The sequence below is a fragment of the Passer domesticus genome, chromosome 4 (genome assembly GCF_036417665.1).
Source record: "Passer domesticus isolate bPasDom1 chromosome 4, bPasDom1.hap1, whole genome shotgun sequence".
NCBI lineage: Eukaryota > Metazoa > Chordata > Aves > Passeriformes > Passeridae > Passer > Passer domesticus.
The window spans coordinates 701,772-715,260 of NC_087477.1; the positions used below are offsets into that span (position 1 = coordinate 701,772).

A 13,489-nucleotide genomic window follows, 5' to 3' on the forward strand; every position below is an offset into this window, starting at 1 on the left:
TTTGTCTATTTATGCAAGACAATAGCTTTTAGGAATGAGTTAGAATTTTGTTTATTCAGTTATTGAAACTATTTCTGCTATAATTTTAAGTCAAAAGTTTAAAAAAACTTAAAAATTCAAAACACGGTGTTGTCTAATAATAGAATATTGTCTACTAATTCAAAACATAGTGTTTCTAAAGGTGTGTGTCTCAAGTAGGTTTTGTGAAGATTTTGTTTTCTGCACTGGATTAAAAACTGAGTAGATAGCAGAGAAAATTAAGCACACAGTTCCTCCTTTCCCTTCTTTGATCTTAATAGGCTGATTCATTCATTTTAAAATCATGCAGGGAAAATATTAATGAAAGTCATCTATTCAGAAGAGTGAGATCTTTGATTTACAAGAGACTTCTGAATCACTCCATATTCCTTGTATATCTTGTTTTAAGTTGTCATGTTTCTTTTTCTGTAGCTTTGAAGCATCTCAGACATTTTCATCATCAGCTGGAGATCACTTTGCTTAGCACAGTTTTTTATTCATACATTTTTTCCCTCAGAATCTTAGGCAGTAGGTAGAGAAGGAGGCAGAGAAGTTTGGTTCAGTGGCAGAAAATGCCTTGGCTTACTCTCTTGTGATATTCTCTCTGATTTTGCCCCTCACTTCCCACCAGTGCCAGAGTGTTCTAGGAGAGCTGCCACAGCCCATGGCTGAAGGGAAATGTCTCACCTCCTCCCGAAAGGAAGGAAGGGCGCCCAAGGGCGCTGGGGCGGCATCGCCGGCTTTTGGCTCCGCTTGGCCCGGCCCCGGCCCCGGCCCCGGCTCCTCCCGGGGCCCGCGGAGGACACAGGCGGTGCGGCCGCTCCCGCCGCCTCCGCTGAGGCTTCCCCGGCCCGAGCTCCACCGCTCGGCAGCGCGGCCCCCGGCCCCGAGCCTCCCGTGTCGCGTTCCAAAGAGCGAACGCCGGGGGATGGCCGGGCCGGGGCGGGTGAGGGGCGCTCGGGGGCCGTTGCTGGCCCCGGGCCGAGCGCTGACAGCCGCGTCCCGCCCGCAGGGAAGGCGCAGGAGGCCCTGCAGGAGCGGTACCGCCTGGGCTCGCTGCTGGGGCGCGGCGGCTTCGGCAGCGTCTGGTCGGCAACGCGGCTCTCGGACGGCGCCCCGGTGAGCGGCGGGGCCGGCGGCGGGCGGAGGAGGAGGGGGTGCAGGAGGAGGAGGAGGAGGATGGGGCTGGGCAGGGCGGGCGTTGAGCTCAGCCCGCTGCTCCCCTTGGCTTGCAGGTCGCCATCAAAAGGGTGCCACGGAACCGCATCCCGCACTGGAGCGAGCTGGTGAGTGAGCCGGGACAGCGGGAGAAGCCGGGCCGTGCTGGGCGGGGATGAGCCGAGCCCCGGCATGGTGGAAGCTGCCAGGACGTCTCGAGGGGGAGCGGGCGTGGGGCCAGCGCAGGGCGCAGAGCATCCCGGGCTGGCTGAGGGGTTGCCCAGCCCTGGCCCAGCATCGGCCCCACTGACGGCATCGTGCTCCTCCCACAGCCCGACGGCACCAGCGCTCCCCTGGAGGTTGTGCTGCAGGACAAGGTGTCCACTGGCTTCCCCGGTGTCATCCAGCTGCTGGAGTGGCTTGAGCTCCCCAGTGACATTGTGATGGTGCTGGAGGGGCCAGAGCAGTCTCAGAACCTCCTGCATTTTATTCAAGCACGAGGGTTCCTGCGCGAGGAGGTGGCGCGGCAGCTGTTCCGCCAGGTGCTGGAGGCCGTGCGGCACTGCACCAGCTGCGGGGTCCTCCACAGGGATATCAAACCAGAGAACATCCTGGTTGACCTGGCCACCGGGCAGGCCAAATTGATTGACTTTGGCTGTGGCACCTACCTGCAAGAGACAGCCTACACTCACTTTGCAGGTGAGCCTACACAGGGCTGTGCTCCCGCTCCTGGCATCTCATGGCCCAACATGTCACAGCCCAAGCTGGGTGTGGCAGCGGGGATTCTCCCTTTTGCTGCCACTCAGGGGACTGAATCTGCAGCTGAGTTGCTTTACAGCAGGGCTGGGTGGGGAGCCATCTTCCAGCCCCGCTGGCAGGCTTTGCCCACCACTGTGCCCAGGACTGGGGCTGGGCTGGGGCAGCCAGCCTGACAAAAACAGCCGTGGGTGGGGGTAGCAGAGAGGGAGGTTGGAACCTGTGCCCCAGCCAGTTTGGTGTGCAGGCAAGAGGAAGGTTTTGGACTGTTCCACTGGCCCTGTTTGTCTTGGCTTTATAATATGTTTGGGACAATGCAGGCAGGGAGAATGAGGGCATGGTTTTTCCCCATCACGCAGTGGGTTTTTCCTTTGCGTGCCATGGTCAGGCCTAGCCAGGGCTTCCACTGCCCTCTTCCAACACCAGTGGCTTCTTTTCCAACCCAGAGTTTGTACACCAGTCCCAGGTGCTGGTGAGAGGACAGTGGTCACCCTGTGTGCCACTGATGCAGCCCCTGCATGCCCAGGGATGCTGGGGCCAGGCTCTGGGAGCAGCAGCATCCCCCTGCTGAACTCCATCTGTATTCCACAGGAACACCATCATACAGCCCCCCGGAATGGACCCGCTTTGGCTGGTACCATGGCGAGCCAGCTACCATCTGGTCCCTGGGCATCCTGCTGCACCAGATGGTCTGTGGGAAGATGCCTTTCAGGAGGGGCTGGAACTTCAGCTGGGGCCAGCTCTCGCTGCCACAACGGCTCTCTCCAGGTGGATCCTCTTCTCTGGGCATGGGTGCAATACCAGTGCTGGGAGACAGCAGCGGGCTCGGGAGCATCCCGCTCTGGCAGCTGCTGAGGAGGTGGCACATGTCCTGCTCTCCCCCAAAACCAAGAATTGATGGGAAAGTTCAGGCCCAGCTCTGAGCACATCCAGCATGGCCTGGGCAGGGAATAGTGGAGCAAAGCAGACAGGAGCCTTCTCCAGCTGACGGGCAGTTTCTGGTTTCTCTCCCCAGAGTGCCAAAATCTGATCGGGTGGTGTTTATCTATGCACTCCTTGGACAGACCCTCATTAGAAGAGGTGTTCTGTCATCCTTGGATGCAGGATATTCATCTGCCCTAGAAGAAGAGAGAGAGCCAGAGGCACACTTTGATCCAGGGCCCTGGTAAGTTACAGCTGCACACATGCCTTGGCAATGAGAAGCAAAGGAACCCAGCCCGTGTCACTGCACCAGGGTCATGGGATGGGAACACGCAGCCCTTGTGCTGGAGCTGAGCTGCTCTGCCCAGCCCTGGTGGCTGCCATCCAAGCAGGTTTTGCTTGTCCTGGTTCCCTGACAGCTGGGGCCCTGGGCAGAGCTCTGACAGCCTGGTCTGATCCTAGGGAAGGAGAAGGAGCTCCCAGAGAAGCTGTACCAGGTGGGGCTGCTGCTGCTGGAGACAGCGAGGATGACATCAAGGATGACAACCTCTTCCTCAACCTGGCGACCAGCAGTTGAAGGTGATGCACTTTGATTCTGGCACCTTCTTCAAAGCCAAACTCCACAGGGAATTTGCAGATGAGTCCACACGTGGGGAAATGCTCCCAGATTTGGGCATTGCCCAGCCTGGCTGGGAAGCAAAGGTTCCCCCTTGGCTGGGGCAGATGCAACTAATTCTTCAGTCGGCTTTTTGGCAGGGCTGGTGGAATGGGCTGGGGTGGGTACAAAATGGGAGTGGGCTCCTGGCCCTGCCAACAGCCCCCAGCACCCACCGTGCCCCGGGCTGGGGCTGGGGCTGGGGCAGCCAGCCCGACACAAACAAACCCCCGTGGTGGGAGCAGGGGTGGGACTCCAGAACCTGTGCTGGGGCTGCTTTGCTGTGCAGGCAAGGAAGGGCTTGGGCTGCTCCACTGCCCTTGTTTTGCTTTGGGATCACCGTTATTTTGGGGGGACAATGCAGGGGGAAGGGAGAAAGTGTGGACTTCCCTCACCCATGGGTGTGTTTTTCCCTGGCATGCAGGGGTTGGGCCTTCCTCAAGGCCCTGACAGAGCTAAGAGTTTTGACCTTTCTTCTTCTTTTCCCTTTTTGTCTCTAACCTCTTTTCAATAATTTGTCGTTTGTTTTCCTAGAGGAAGCATTCTGGTTAGTCCAGTCTGGATTGGGAAGTGCTTGGAGCAGCTGTGGCATGGATGGGCCGTGCCCTTGGAGCAGGCTGAGGACATCGTTTGGGACCAGCTTTTCTTCCAGCCGTGGATGGCATGAGGTGGGTGCCTGTCTGCTTGGCAGGGTGGGATCAGAGATTTTGGGAGATGGCAGCGAGCACAGGAGCATCCTGCTCTGGGCAGCTGCTGAGGGCTGCATGTGCCATGGCTGGCTGCAGGCTGGGCACATGTCCTGCCCTCCTGCCCTGCTCCCAAAGGCAGCACTGATGGGCAGCTCTGGGCACAGCTCTGGGCACAGCCAGCATGGCCTGGGCACCGTGGGCAGCTGGGACAAGGGGACAGGAGCCTTCAGCTGACGAGCAGTTTCTGCTTTCTCTCCTTGCAGCCAGGCTCTGCAGGTGCTGAGGCTGCTCTGGGCTCTGCCAGGGCTCTGTTGCGCTCAGCCCTGGGCACAGCTGGGCTGGCTCTGCCCTCACGTTGCTCTGACAGCTTTGCATCAGATGAGCTTGTTCTGAGCACAGCACCTGAGCTTTCTGATTTGGCAGGTGAGTGAGACTCTCCTGCGGGCCCAGAGATTGCAGCTGGGGACACACATCCAATTGGCAAGGACCCAAACTCTCCACAGTCCCAGCTGAACGCCTGGATGTCCACAGGATGTTTCATCTGTCCCACTCTTCATTCCTTTTTGACTTTTTCCTCATCCTCTAGAAGTGCCACGAGTGGGCCAAACGTGGCAAGTGGGCCGTGTTCCTGAGGCAGTGCAGTCTGGAGCTGCTGGATGGAGAATTGCCCTGCTGCACTTCCAAACCAGAGCAAAGAGCTGTAAGTGGGACTTTGTGTCTTTAAGAAATCCCTGACAGTTTCAAAGGGAATGTGCAGCTCATTAACAGAAGGAGAAGGAAGGTCATCTTCTAAAGGATTTGGGGTGTGACACAGTTTTTATTCCCAGTCCTGCTTGGAGCTGGAAAGGCACACAGCAAATTTCCTCTTGCTTTGACCACAATTTAAAATAACGATATCGGGAACAAAGCCCAAAATCTTTTAAAAGGCTGCTGAGGTCAGTAAGATGGATCCATGCCATCAGCACATTCACAAAGCAAATAACTGAGATCTCTTTTTAAATAGATCCTTTACGTCTTAATGCAAAGTTACAGAAGTTTTTTCACTAACACTTGGATTTTATTTTTATCTTGTAGAATTTTACCAATCTTTTTTTTTCTTTCTCTTTTTTTTCTTTTAAATAGAAAACATGTCCTGTAAAAGAAGTGTCCTTTTCTCCTGGTTCCCATGTGGAGCACCTCCGTTCCTGCTGGCTGAGCTGCTCAGGCAGAGCCCAGCAGCTCCTGGCCCTGCAGGGCTGAGGCTTTTCCCCGTTGCTGGGCACAGACTGATGGAGCAGCACTGCTGAACATTGGGGCACACCCAGAGGGACCAGGAGCAGCTGCCTTTGGCCACCTGAGGCTCCAAGGCCCAAACTCTGAGCAGCCAGGGCTGGAAGAGACTCGCAGGCTCCCTGGTGGCTGTGCTGCCCCACTTGTGTCCAGCCCAGCTTTGCTTGGGGCAGAGGGAGAACAAGGGGCAGCTCCGTCCCAGCCCAGCCCAGGGACCCCTCCAGCCCCAGGGCTTGGGGCACTGTCAGCACCTGCTGCTCCAGCCACCGCTCCTGCTGGCCCTGACAGCAACACCCAAACTGGGGCTGATCCCTGACTCTGGGGCACGGCTGGACAAATGACCCCACAGCAGCAGCAGCAGCAGCACATGGAGCTGACTTTCATCACAGCCCCTGCCCCTCTTCCCTGGCGTGTGCAGCGGTGTCACAGCAGCCTGAGGCACCTGGGACCCCCAGTGCCAGCAGGGACTTGAGATGGCAGCCCTGGGCTCCTGGAGGTCATGCAAGGAACGGAGCTGGAGACTCCCTGTCCATGGGGAGCTTCCAGATGGAAAAGGCTGCTGTGTCCAGGCAGCTCCAAGGCCACAGCAAGGAGGGTCTCAACCACTGGATCAGTGCCAGTCCTACAGTCCTGGGAAGCAGCCACTGAGCCTGGGAGAACAGAGGGCACAGCAAGAGGGACAAAGCCAAGCAAGGTCAGAGACTGGAGAGAGCCAGAGCCGGGAGCAGGAACAGCTGCTCCATTGCACTCTTGCAAAAAGCTCTTGGCTGGTTCAAAGCACTGAAAGGCATGAAGGACAGAGAGGAGGCCACACCAAACAATGCTCCTGTTTCCACACCCTCTCCTCTCTGTCCCAGAAGAAATTGCATGGACTGTACTCATCTCTCCGAGTCATCTCGTTCAGCATGAGCAGCTTAGCACCAGGAGCTGAAGGAGCTGCCACCATAGGCCACAGGAGCTGGGCAAGGGGGAACTTTTAGAGCAAAGTAATGCTGCTCAAATAGACCTAGCTGAATGCAGCAGATATAATAATGGAATCACAGCATCCTTTCTGTTGGAAAAGACCTCTGAGCTCATCCAGTCCAGCCGGTTACCCAGCAGTGCCAAGCCCAGCACTAAACCCTGTCCCTGAAGTGCCAAGGCCTGAACAGCAGGCCCTGAGACAAAGGTGACTTCTGGATGAGCCTTCCAACCAAAGGTTATCTTTGTATCTGCTCACTGATGAAATATGCATGGTCATTAGCACTGTGATAGATGTAGCTACTCATTAGTGACACATGTATTGATCTTTTTGTATTTGCAAGCCAGACAAGGCCATGAAATCTGACATCTGGCCTTGTTTGGGGCTGAAGGATCAAAGTCAAACCTCCCTTGGTTCCTCCTTGAGCCCTGGCCAGGCTTTGGGAGGGATCCCAGAGGAGGATGAAACCAGATGTTCCCACACTAGAAGTGCTGTCAGTTTGTTCATCCAGCACTGTCAGAGCTGGGCCCTCTCACAGCGAGGTTGGAGCCTCACCTGTGGCTGGAGGCACCTGCAGGAATTCCCAGTGTCCAGGAGTGGCTCTGCAGCCCTTGGCTGGGACAGCTTCCCCTGCTGCTGTGTGGATCTGGGGGATGGTGAAGTCTGAGGGTAAATGATGCTGGATCTTTCTTATTCACTGCTGCAATCTTTGGTGGTGATGATTGGGTGCATTGCTGAGCTGCACCTTTTGTGATCCTTTGCTGCTTTGAGCTGCAGTAAATGACACTGATTCCTTCAGTTGGAGTCTGTGTCTTTGAGGCTGACCCTGCCCACTGGTTAAACAAAACTGGCAGAGTCTGGCCAGATCACAGCAAAATGTCACTTGTTAAATGTAAATGTGAGGAATCAGTGGCATCAGAAATTCCCAGATGGGAAGCCCTTCCCTGGAGTTGGCTGGCTCTGGAGTGGGCTGAGGTCGCAGCACTGTGTGAGCAGTGGGGCAGTTGGTTAAAAGAAGCTGAACCCCTGGATGTCTTAAAAGTTATCAAAAAATTGCATATGGGAAAGGAAAAGAACTTGTGGGTTTGGGCAGACAAAGATGAATTTGTTAACAGTACATTGGAAATAGCACCTTCAGAAGGAACGATTATTGTTGGAATGCTCCCACATGGAGCAACAGAAGAAGGTTTTAATCTTGAGCTCCCATGCATTTGTGCAAGTGAAATATTAATATCATAAATAACTATGTACATATTTATAGTATAATAAGGCCTTAATATATATATTTATATGTATGTCTATATCTATCTAGCTATATCTATATTTCTATATCAATATCTATATCTACGTATAAAATAGTAATAATGTGAAATAGTGCTGACAATACTAATTTGGTAGCTTTGGCTGCTCAGGGATGTAACATCAAACACTCTACAGAAAAGGATTGGCCAGGACCCTAATGTCAGAGGTAAACTTTGTGAGATTGTATACAATGAAAAAAGGAGGAGGGGATAAAATTGTCTATTTTACAGGGTTTGCTGATACTGTGATGCAGAATGCTTTGTCTGTTACTGTGAAAAATACTGTGATGAAGACTGCAGGGTTTTTCATGAACCAGACTATCCACAAGCTGCAGGATTTGTTGAACAGGTGAAGGGGTTGTTAAAAGAGCAGTGGAAAAATTAGGAGATGGGAACCTGTCCCCATGGAGAACCCATCTTCCAGTTGTGCTCCATGTCCTTAACAATGGCCCACTAGGGAAATGGAAACCCCTGGCTGTGCACAGCTGCACCCAATTTGCAACTACAACCATGGGCAGTGAGACTTGGACTGCCTGGGAAATTGTTGTGGGTGTGATGGCCCCTGGCAGGGCCAGCCCAGAGACTGCAGGGCTGGACCTTCATGCATTGGAATTAATGAGGATAAATCCAAAGCAAACGAAAGCTGTCAGTACTGAGACAGGAATTCAGATTCCTCCAGGACACTTTGGTTTGGTAACTGCTCGGTGGGGGTTGGCCTTGCAAAATGTTCATGTCATGGCAGGAGGAAAGGAGGAATTGATGCTGAATATAAAGGAGAAATTACAGTAATTCTGTTAAATAATTGTCAGTAAGATTGGGTTATTCAACCCCATGACAGGGTAGCACAATTATTGATATTGCAATTTTAAGCACGATTATGAATAATGGAGATGCACCTCCAGTCATTACCATTTGTGGAGATAAAGGGTTTGGATCCAGCAGTCCTAACAATGGAGCCAGAGTGAGGGCCCGGAGACCAAAAGGGCCTCCTGAGGCAGCTGAAGGAGCAGCTCCTAGGAAAGACAACACTGAATCCTGAAACCTGGGCAGGAACAATGGGAATATGTCCCTGCAGCCAAGTGTTCTGTTTGAGAACAAGTAGATATTACAGGATGCTGTTTTACACATCCTGCCAGACCAAATCTTGTTTGCCCCAGTGGCCCCTTTGGAAAATGCTCTGATCCACAGGGCTCCCTGTGAATGCTGCTGTGGCACTGAGGGACTTGCACACAAATTCCATCCAGGAGCCTGGGTGCCCCTCAGGGACTGGGCCCCAGCCCCCTTCCAGCCAAAGGGGAAAGGGCCCCACCAAGCCTTGTTAGCCACAGACAACATGGTAAAGCTGAACAGCAAAGGACCTTGGAGGCATTCTTCTGGAATTAAAAAGGCTCCAGCTCCATGGACAACAGAATTATTGTTCCTTACTCAAATGAGATTGAGCGAAAAGAACGAAGAACAGTGTCACTAAAGTACTATTGGTGTCTGTATGTTGTACCTTGATAAGTCAGCCAGAATCTTTGTTTGCCACAAACACCTCCGGTGTTTCACCAAGGGATTAGTCATCAAAATTTAATGATTGGTTCTGAAAATTTCAAGATCAGGGTAGCCGAAGTACTCCATGTCACTAATTTCTGTGTTTGCTCTCAGCTGAAGTTGGGAGGAATGGGGTTCCCTTGGAGGGCCCACCCTGTGGGCTGGCCAGAACTCAGTCTATGGGCTCTGACTCGTAACTGTCAATGAAGGGACAGTTCAAGAAAACACAGGAATACAATGATCCATTTGACAGGATTCACTAAGATTTCCCTTCAGGAGAAACCGAAGCCTGTTCTAATTACAGAGGCCACAGTGTGAGAGGATTTCTGTGCCTTACCATCACTCCCAATGCCAGTAGAACTTGGGCTGCTGGAGCTTGGTCAGTGTCAGTGTCAGTGTTACCCCACTCCTGGCTGCAGGGCCACCATTTAGGGTCCTTCAGCAACAACCACAAGGAAGACCTGGAGCCCAGAGAACATTTTCCCCCCAAGGAGTGCCTTGGGTTTCAGAAAGCAAAAGATTCTGGTTCATCCTGTGCCCCATGTGTGCTGCCCCGTACCATGGAGTTGACTGGATGGATTATTAGAAGAAGTAGCAAATGATGCTGTTAAAATGTCCGGTAGCACATCCTATGGGCTCCAACAAACGCAAATGGGGACTCCACAGAACCACATGGCCTTGGATTATCTGCTTGCTGGCCAAGGAGGAGCCTGGGCTGTCATGGGACAGGAATGTTGCACTGCTGTCAGTGATGGGTTTGAAGGCCAACAGTCAGCAATCACCTTGACAGAAAGAGCAGGAGAAGAGTGGCAGAAAGAAGAAAATTATTCTTGGTGGGATTGGCTTCATGGCTGCCAAATTGGAGGCTGCATTTGTGGCAGTGTCTGTCATCATTGCAGTGTGTGCACTTGGTGTGCACGCTAACATTCCATGTTCCAGTTGTTGTGACGCTTTGTGCTGGGAAGTGGAATATTGAGACTTGTCTTAAAAGAGACAGTCTCAAGAAGAGAGAGGCATTTGATAAATAAGAGAGAATAGTAGCAACTCTTTAGGCATGTTTGAAAAGGAATGTGAATAGCTCTGAGTAATGAAATGTAACAGCACTTATTTGAAGCACAAGGGGAGATGCGTTTATGCCTAATATCTAAATCTAAACTGTGTTATTGAAAGAATGGTTATGAAGGTTGTACTTCATTGTAGCTCTCAGGGCCCATCCAAGTAGCAAGGCCTGAACAGGCTGGGATCAAGGCCTGAACAGGCCCTGAGGCAAAGTTCACCTCTAGATGAGCCTTCCAAGCAAATGTTATATTTGTATCCACTCACTAACAAAGCATTATTAACAACATGATCAGTGAATGTGTTCCTTGATAAAACATGGATTTCTCTTTCTGTATTCAGAAACCAGACAAGGCCCCATCTGGCCTTGTCTAGGGGTGAAGGATCAAAGTCAACTCCCTTGATTCCTCCTTGAGCCCTGGCCAGGCTTTGGGAGAAACCAGTCAGGAGAATGAAACCAGATGTTCCCACCCTAGCAGTGATGTCAGCTTGTTTGTTTGACGGTACAAAAGCTGTGTCCTCTCACAGCGGGCTTGGAGGCTCCTTGCCTGCAAAGGTGGAGGCACCTGCAGGAATTCCCAGTGTCTGGGAGTGGCTCTGCAGTCCTTGTCTGCCCCAGCTGATGTGTGGATCTGGGTGATGGTAAAGTCTGAGGGTAACTGGTGGTGGATCTTTCTTTAATCACTGCAGGCAATCTTTGTTAGTAATGACTGGATGGATTGCTGAGCTTCTTTTGTAATTCTTTGCTAATGATTATGTGCTTTGCTAAGCTTATCCTTTTGTAATTCTTTGCAGCTGTGAATTATATAAATTACAGGATTCCTTAAGTTGGTGTCTGTGTCTTTGGTACTGACCCTGCCCAGTGGTGAAACAGGGCCCCCTCGTGCATAAGATTTACCTGGCAAGGCAAAAACCCTCACTCCAACATTCCCCCCTTCCTCCTTGTTCCCTGCACTTCATACACTGAGCATGATGTCCTGTGGTCTGGGGTATCCCAGGGTCAGTTGGGGTCACCTGTCCTGGCTGTGTCCCCTGCCAAGCTCCCCACAGCCCCAGCCCCTGCCCAGCGTGGCTGGAGGAGGAGCAGGACGGGCCTTGGCTCTGTTGCAGCTCAGCAAGAACAAAACCATCTCTGCGTGCTCAGCCCTGTGCTCAGCACCCGGCCCAGCAGTGTCTCAGTGCCAGTGTCTGTGCCCTCAGTCCTTGCCAGGGCTTTCCATGGCAGCTGCCAGGACAGGTGACCCAGGTGTCACCCCCAGTGAGGGCTGCCATGGAAACAGTGCCAGCACTGCCCCTTTCTGTCTGGCTGAGCTGGCCTTTGGCCCTGGCAGTGCCCTTTGCTGCTGGTTCCTGGTGCCTGAGCGGCCAGCGCGGCACAGGGCAGGTGGCCATGGCACAAGCCCCCAGCCAGGGATCCCCTCTGGCTCTGGGCAGTGACACCAGCCCTGAGCAAGAGGCCCAGGGCAGGATTCCATGGCCACCAACCATCACAATGGCTCCGGGCATTGGTTGCCATGGCACCAAACTAAGGAATGGGTCCCCATGGCCCTTGCCATGGCACCTGGTGGCACCAACGAGTGTCACTGCAATTGTCCCTGGAACAGCCCCGGCACTGCTTTGTCCTGACGGTTGCCGTGGCAGCCGAGTGCCGGGGTCGGCTGTTACTCGTCACTGCCCCAGCACGGGAAAAGGTGGTTCTGGGCAGGCCATGCTTTCGAAGAAGGAGTATGGACTCTTGCTTCTTCGGTCTTCAGTTGAGTTTATTGTTTCTTATCTATGAAGTTTTTTCTGTCTGTCCAGCCGAGGTCTGATCAGCAAGACAGCCAAGGGCACTCTCTCCTGCCCACGGGGCGGTTGTCTCTTTCATAGTGAAAACTACGTATTAGATATGTACCTTCTATTGCCCATACTTTTCACCCTTGTTGGCAATTGTACCTTCACCATGAACCAATCCACACGTGCCAACATCATCCTGAACACGGATGCCAAGGAGAAGAAAGAAGGACAGGGCACACCCAAATCCCTCCATCTTAGAACCCCTGATCCCCATGTATAGAATTTCAAACCCCCCTGTACAACATACAAAACCCCCCTGTACAGTGCTCTAAAAATTTTTTTCCTTCACCCTGTGATTCCTACTACTGTGCCACTTAAACTTTTGTGGCCTGTAATTCTTCATATCAGGTTGGCAATTTGCTCCATGAATTAAGATCGAATTTCCAGGTGTCTTTGGCTTCCTGCCAGGGTCTCCGAGCCCCTGCCAGGGCTTTGAAACATCCAGGGCATCCAGAGAGATGTCCTGGGTTCCGACACCAAGGACAGCAACAGCTCTGCAGGCAAGTGGCCATGGAACCTGGCTGCAGAAATGGCTCCTTGGGGTGGTTTCCAAGGAAACCTGAACTGATGAGGGTTGCCATGGCACCCAAACCCAGCAGTGGGGTCACTGCAGTGTCCATGGCAACAGTCCCTTGCAATGGCCCAGTGCAGGCTGGGATGATGATCCATCCTCATAGCTGGCCCAGGGCAGGTCTGCAGTGGTCTTGGTGGCAGCTTGGGCTGGCACACACTTGAGGAGGATGTCTGTTTTCAATGGGGAAACTCAGGAGTTTTCGATTGCTTCAAAAATTAAAGAAGGCAATATCCTCTTTGGCTGTGTGCAGCCGGGTCTCCAAGCAAAGCAGCTCCCAGGTGAGTAAGGAGAGAAAAATGGGCTTGGGGAATGTGGAGCAAGGTTGTCCACACTGGGTCAGACCTCAAGGCACAGCTTCTCTGAGCAGGCCAGAGCTCCTTAGGAGAGTGCCTGGATCAGTATCAGTCACTGAATGCTGCAATCACCTCTTGTGTAACAAGAACAGCAATAAGAGACACCCTTTAAAGTAGGAACACATATTTCCTAGCAGATCTTTGAAATATTTCTCCATAACTGTAAAAGGAAACCTAATGAACTGCACTAGAGTGGAGGTAAGTCAAGGCAGAGGCATGGTTTGTCAGGACTCCTTGATCATAATGAGCCCTGTGGAGTATTTGGAGCTGAGCATTGAATCTCAGGGCCTGAGAGAAGATTGCACAAGAGTCAGTATCAGAGGAAATGCCCAAAGTGTCTCAAAGTATTATGGGTCCCACTAAGATCCATCCCCAACACAGGCTCCTCATGGACTCCTTGGAGGAGGGA

At 52.5% G+C, this 13,489-nt stretch overlaps 2 long non-coding RNA genes across 2 annotated transcripts in view; one reads left to right on the top strand and one right to left on the bottom strand.

Moving 5' to 3' along the window:
• The window catches only part of LOC135298329 (uncharacterized), a 31,635-nt gene extending 20,450 nt beyond the window's left edge, over positions 1-11,185 (bottom strand). The window contains exon 1 of the long non-coding RNA XR_010360319.1: positions 6,983-11,185. This is a non-coding gene — a long non-coding RNA (uncharacterized LOC135298329). The remainder of the gene's footprint in view (positions 1-6,982) is intronic.
• LOC135299876 (uncharacterized) lies at positions 1,765-5,571 on the top strand. Its single transcript, XR_010361715.1, has 7 exons — positions 1,765-1,875; positions 2,524-2,700; positions 2,948-3,097; positions 3,316-3,432; positions 4,043-4,176; positions 4,784-4,897; positions 5,320-5,571. It is a non-coding gene; the product is annotated as an uncharacterized LOC135299876 (long non-coding RNA).
• Positions 11,186-13,489: the final 2,304 nt, after the last annotated feature.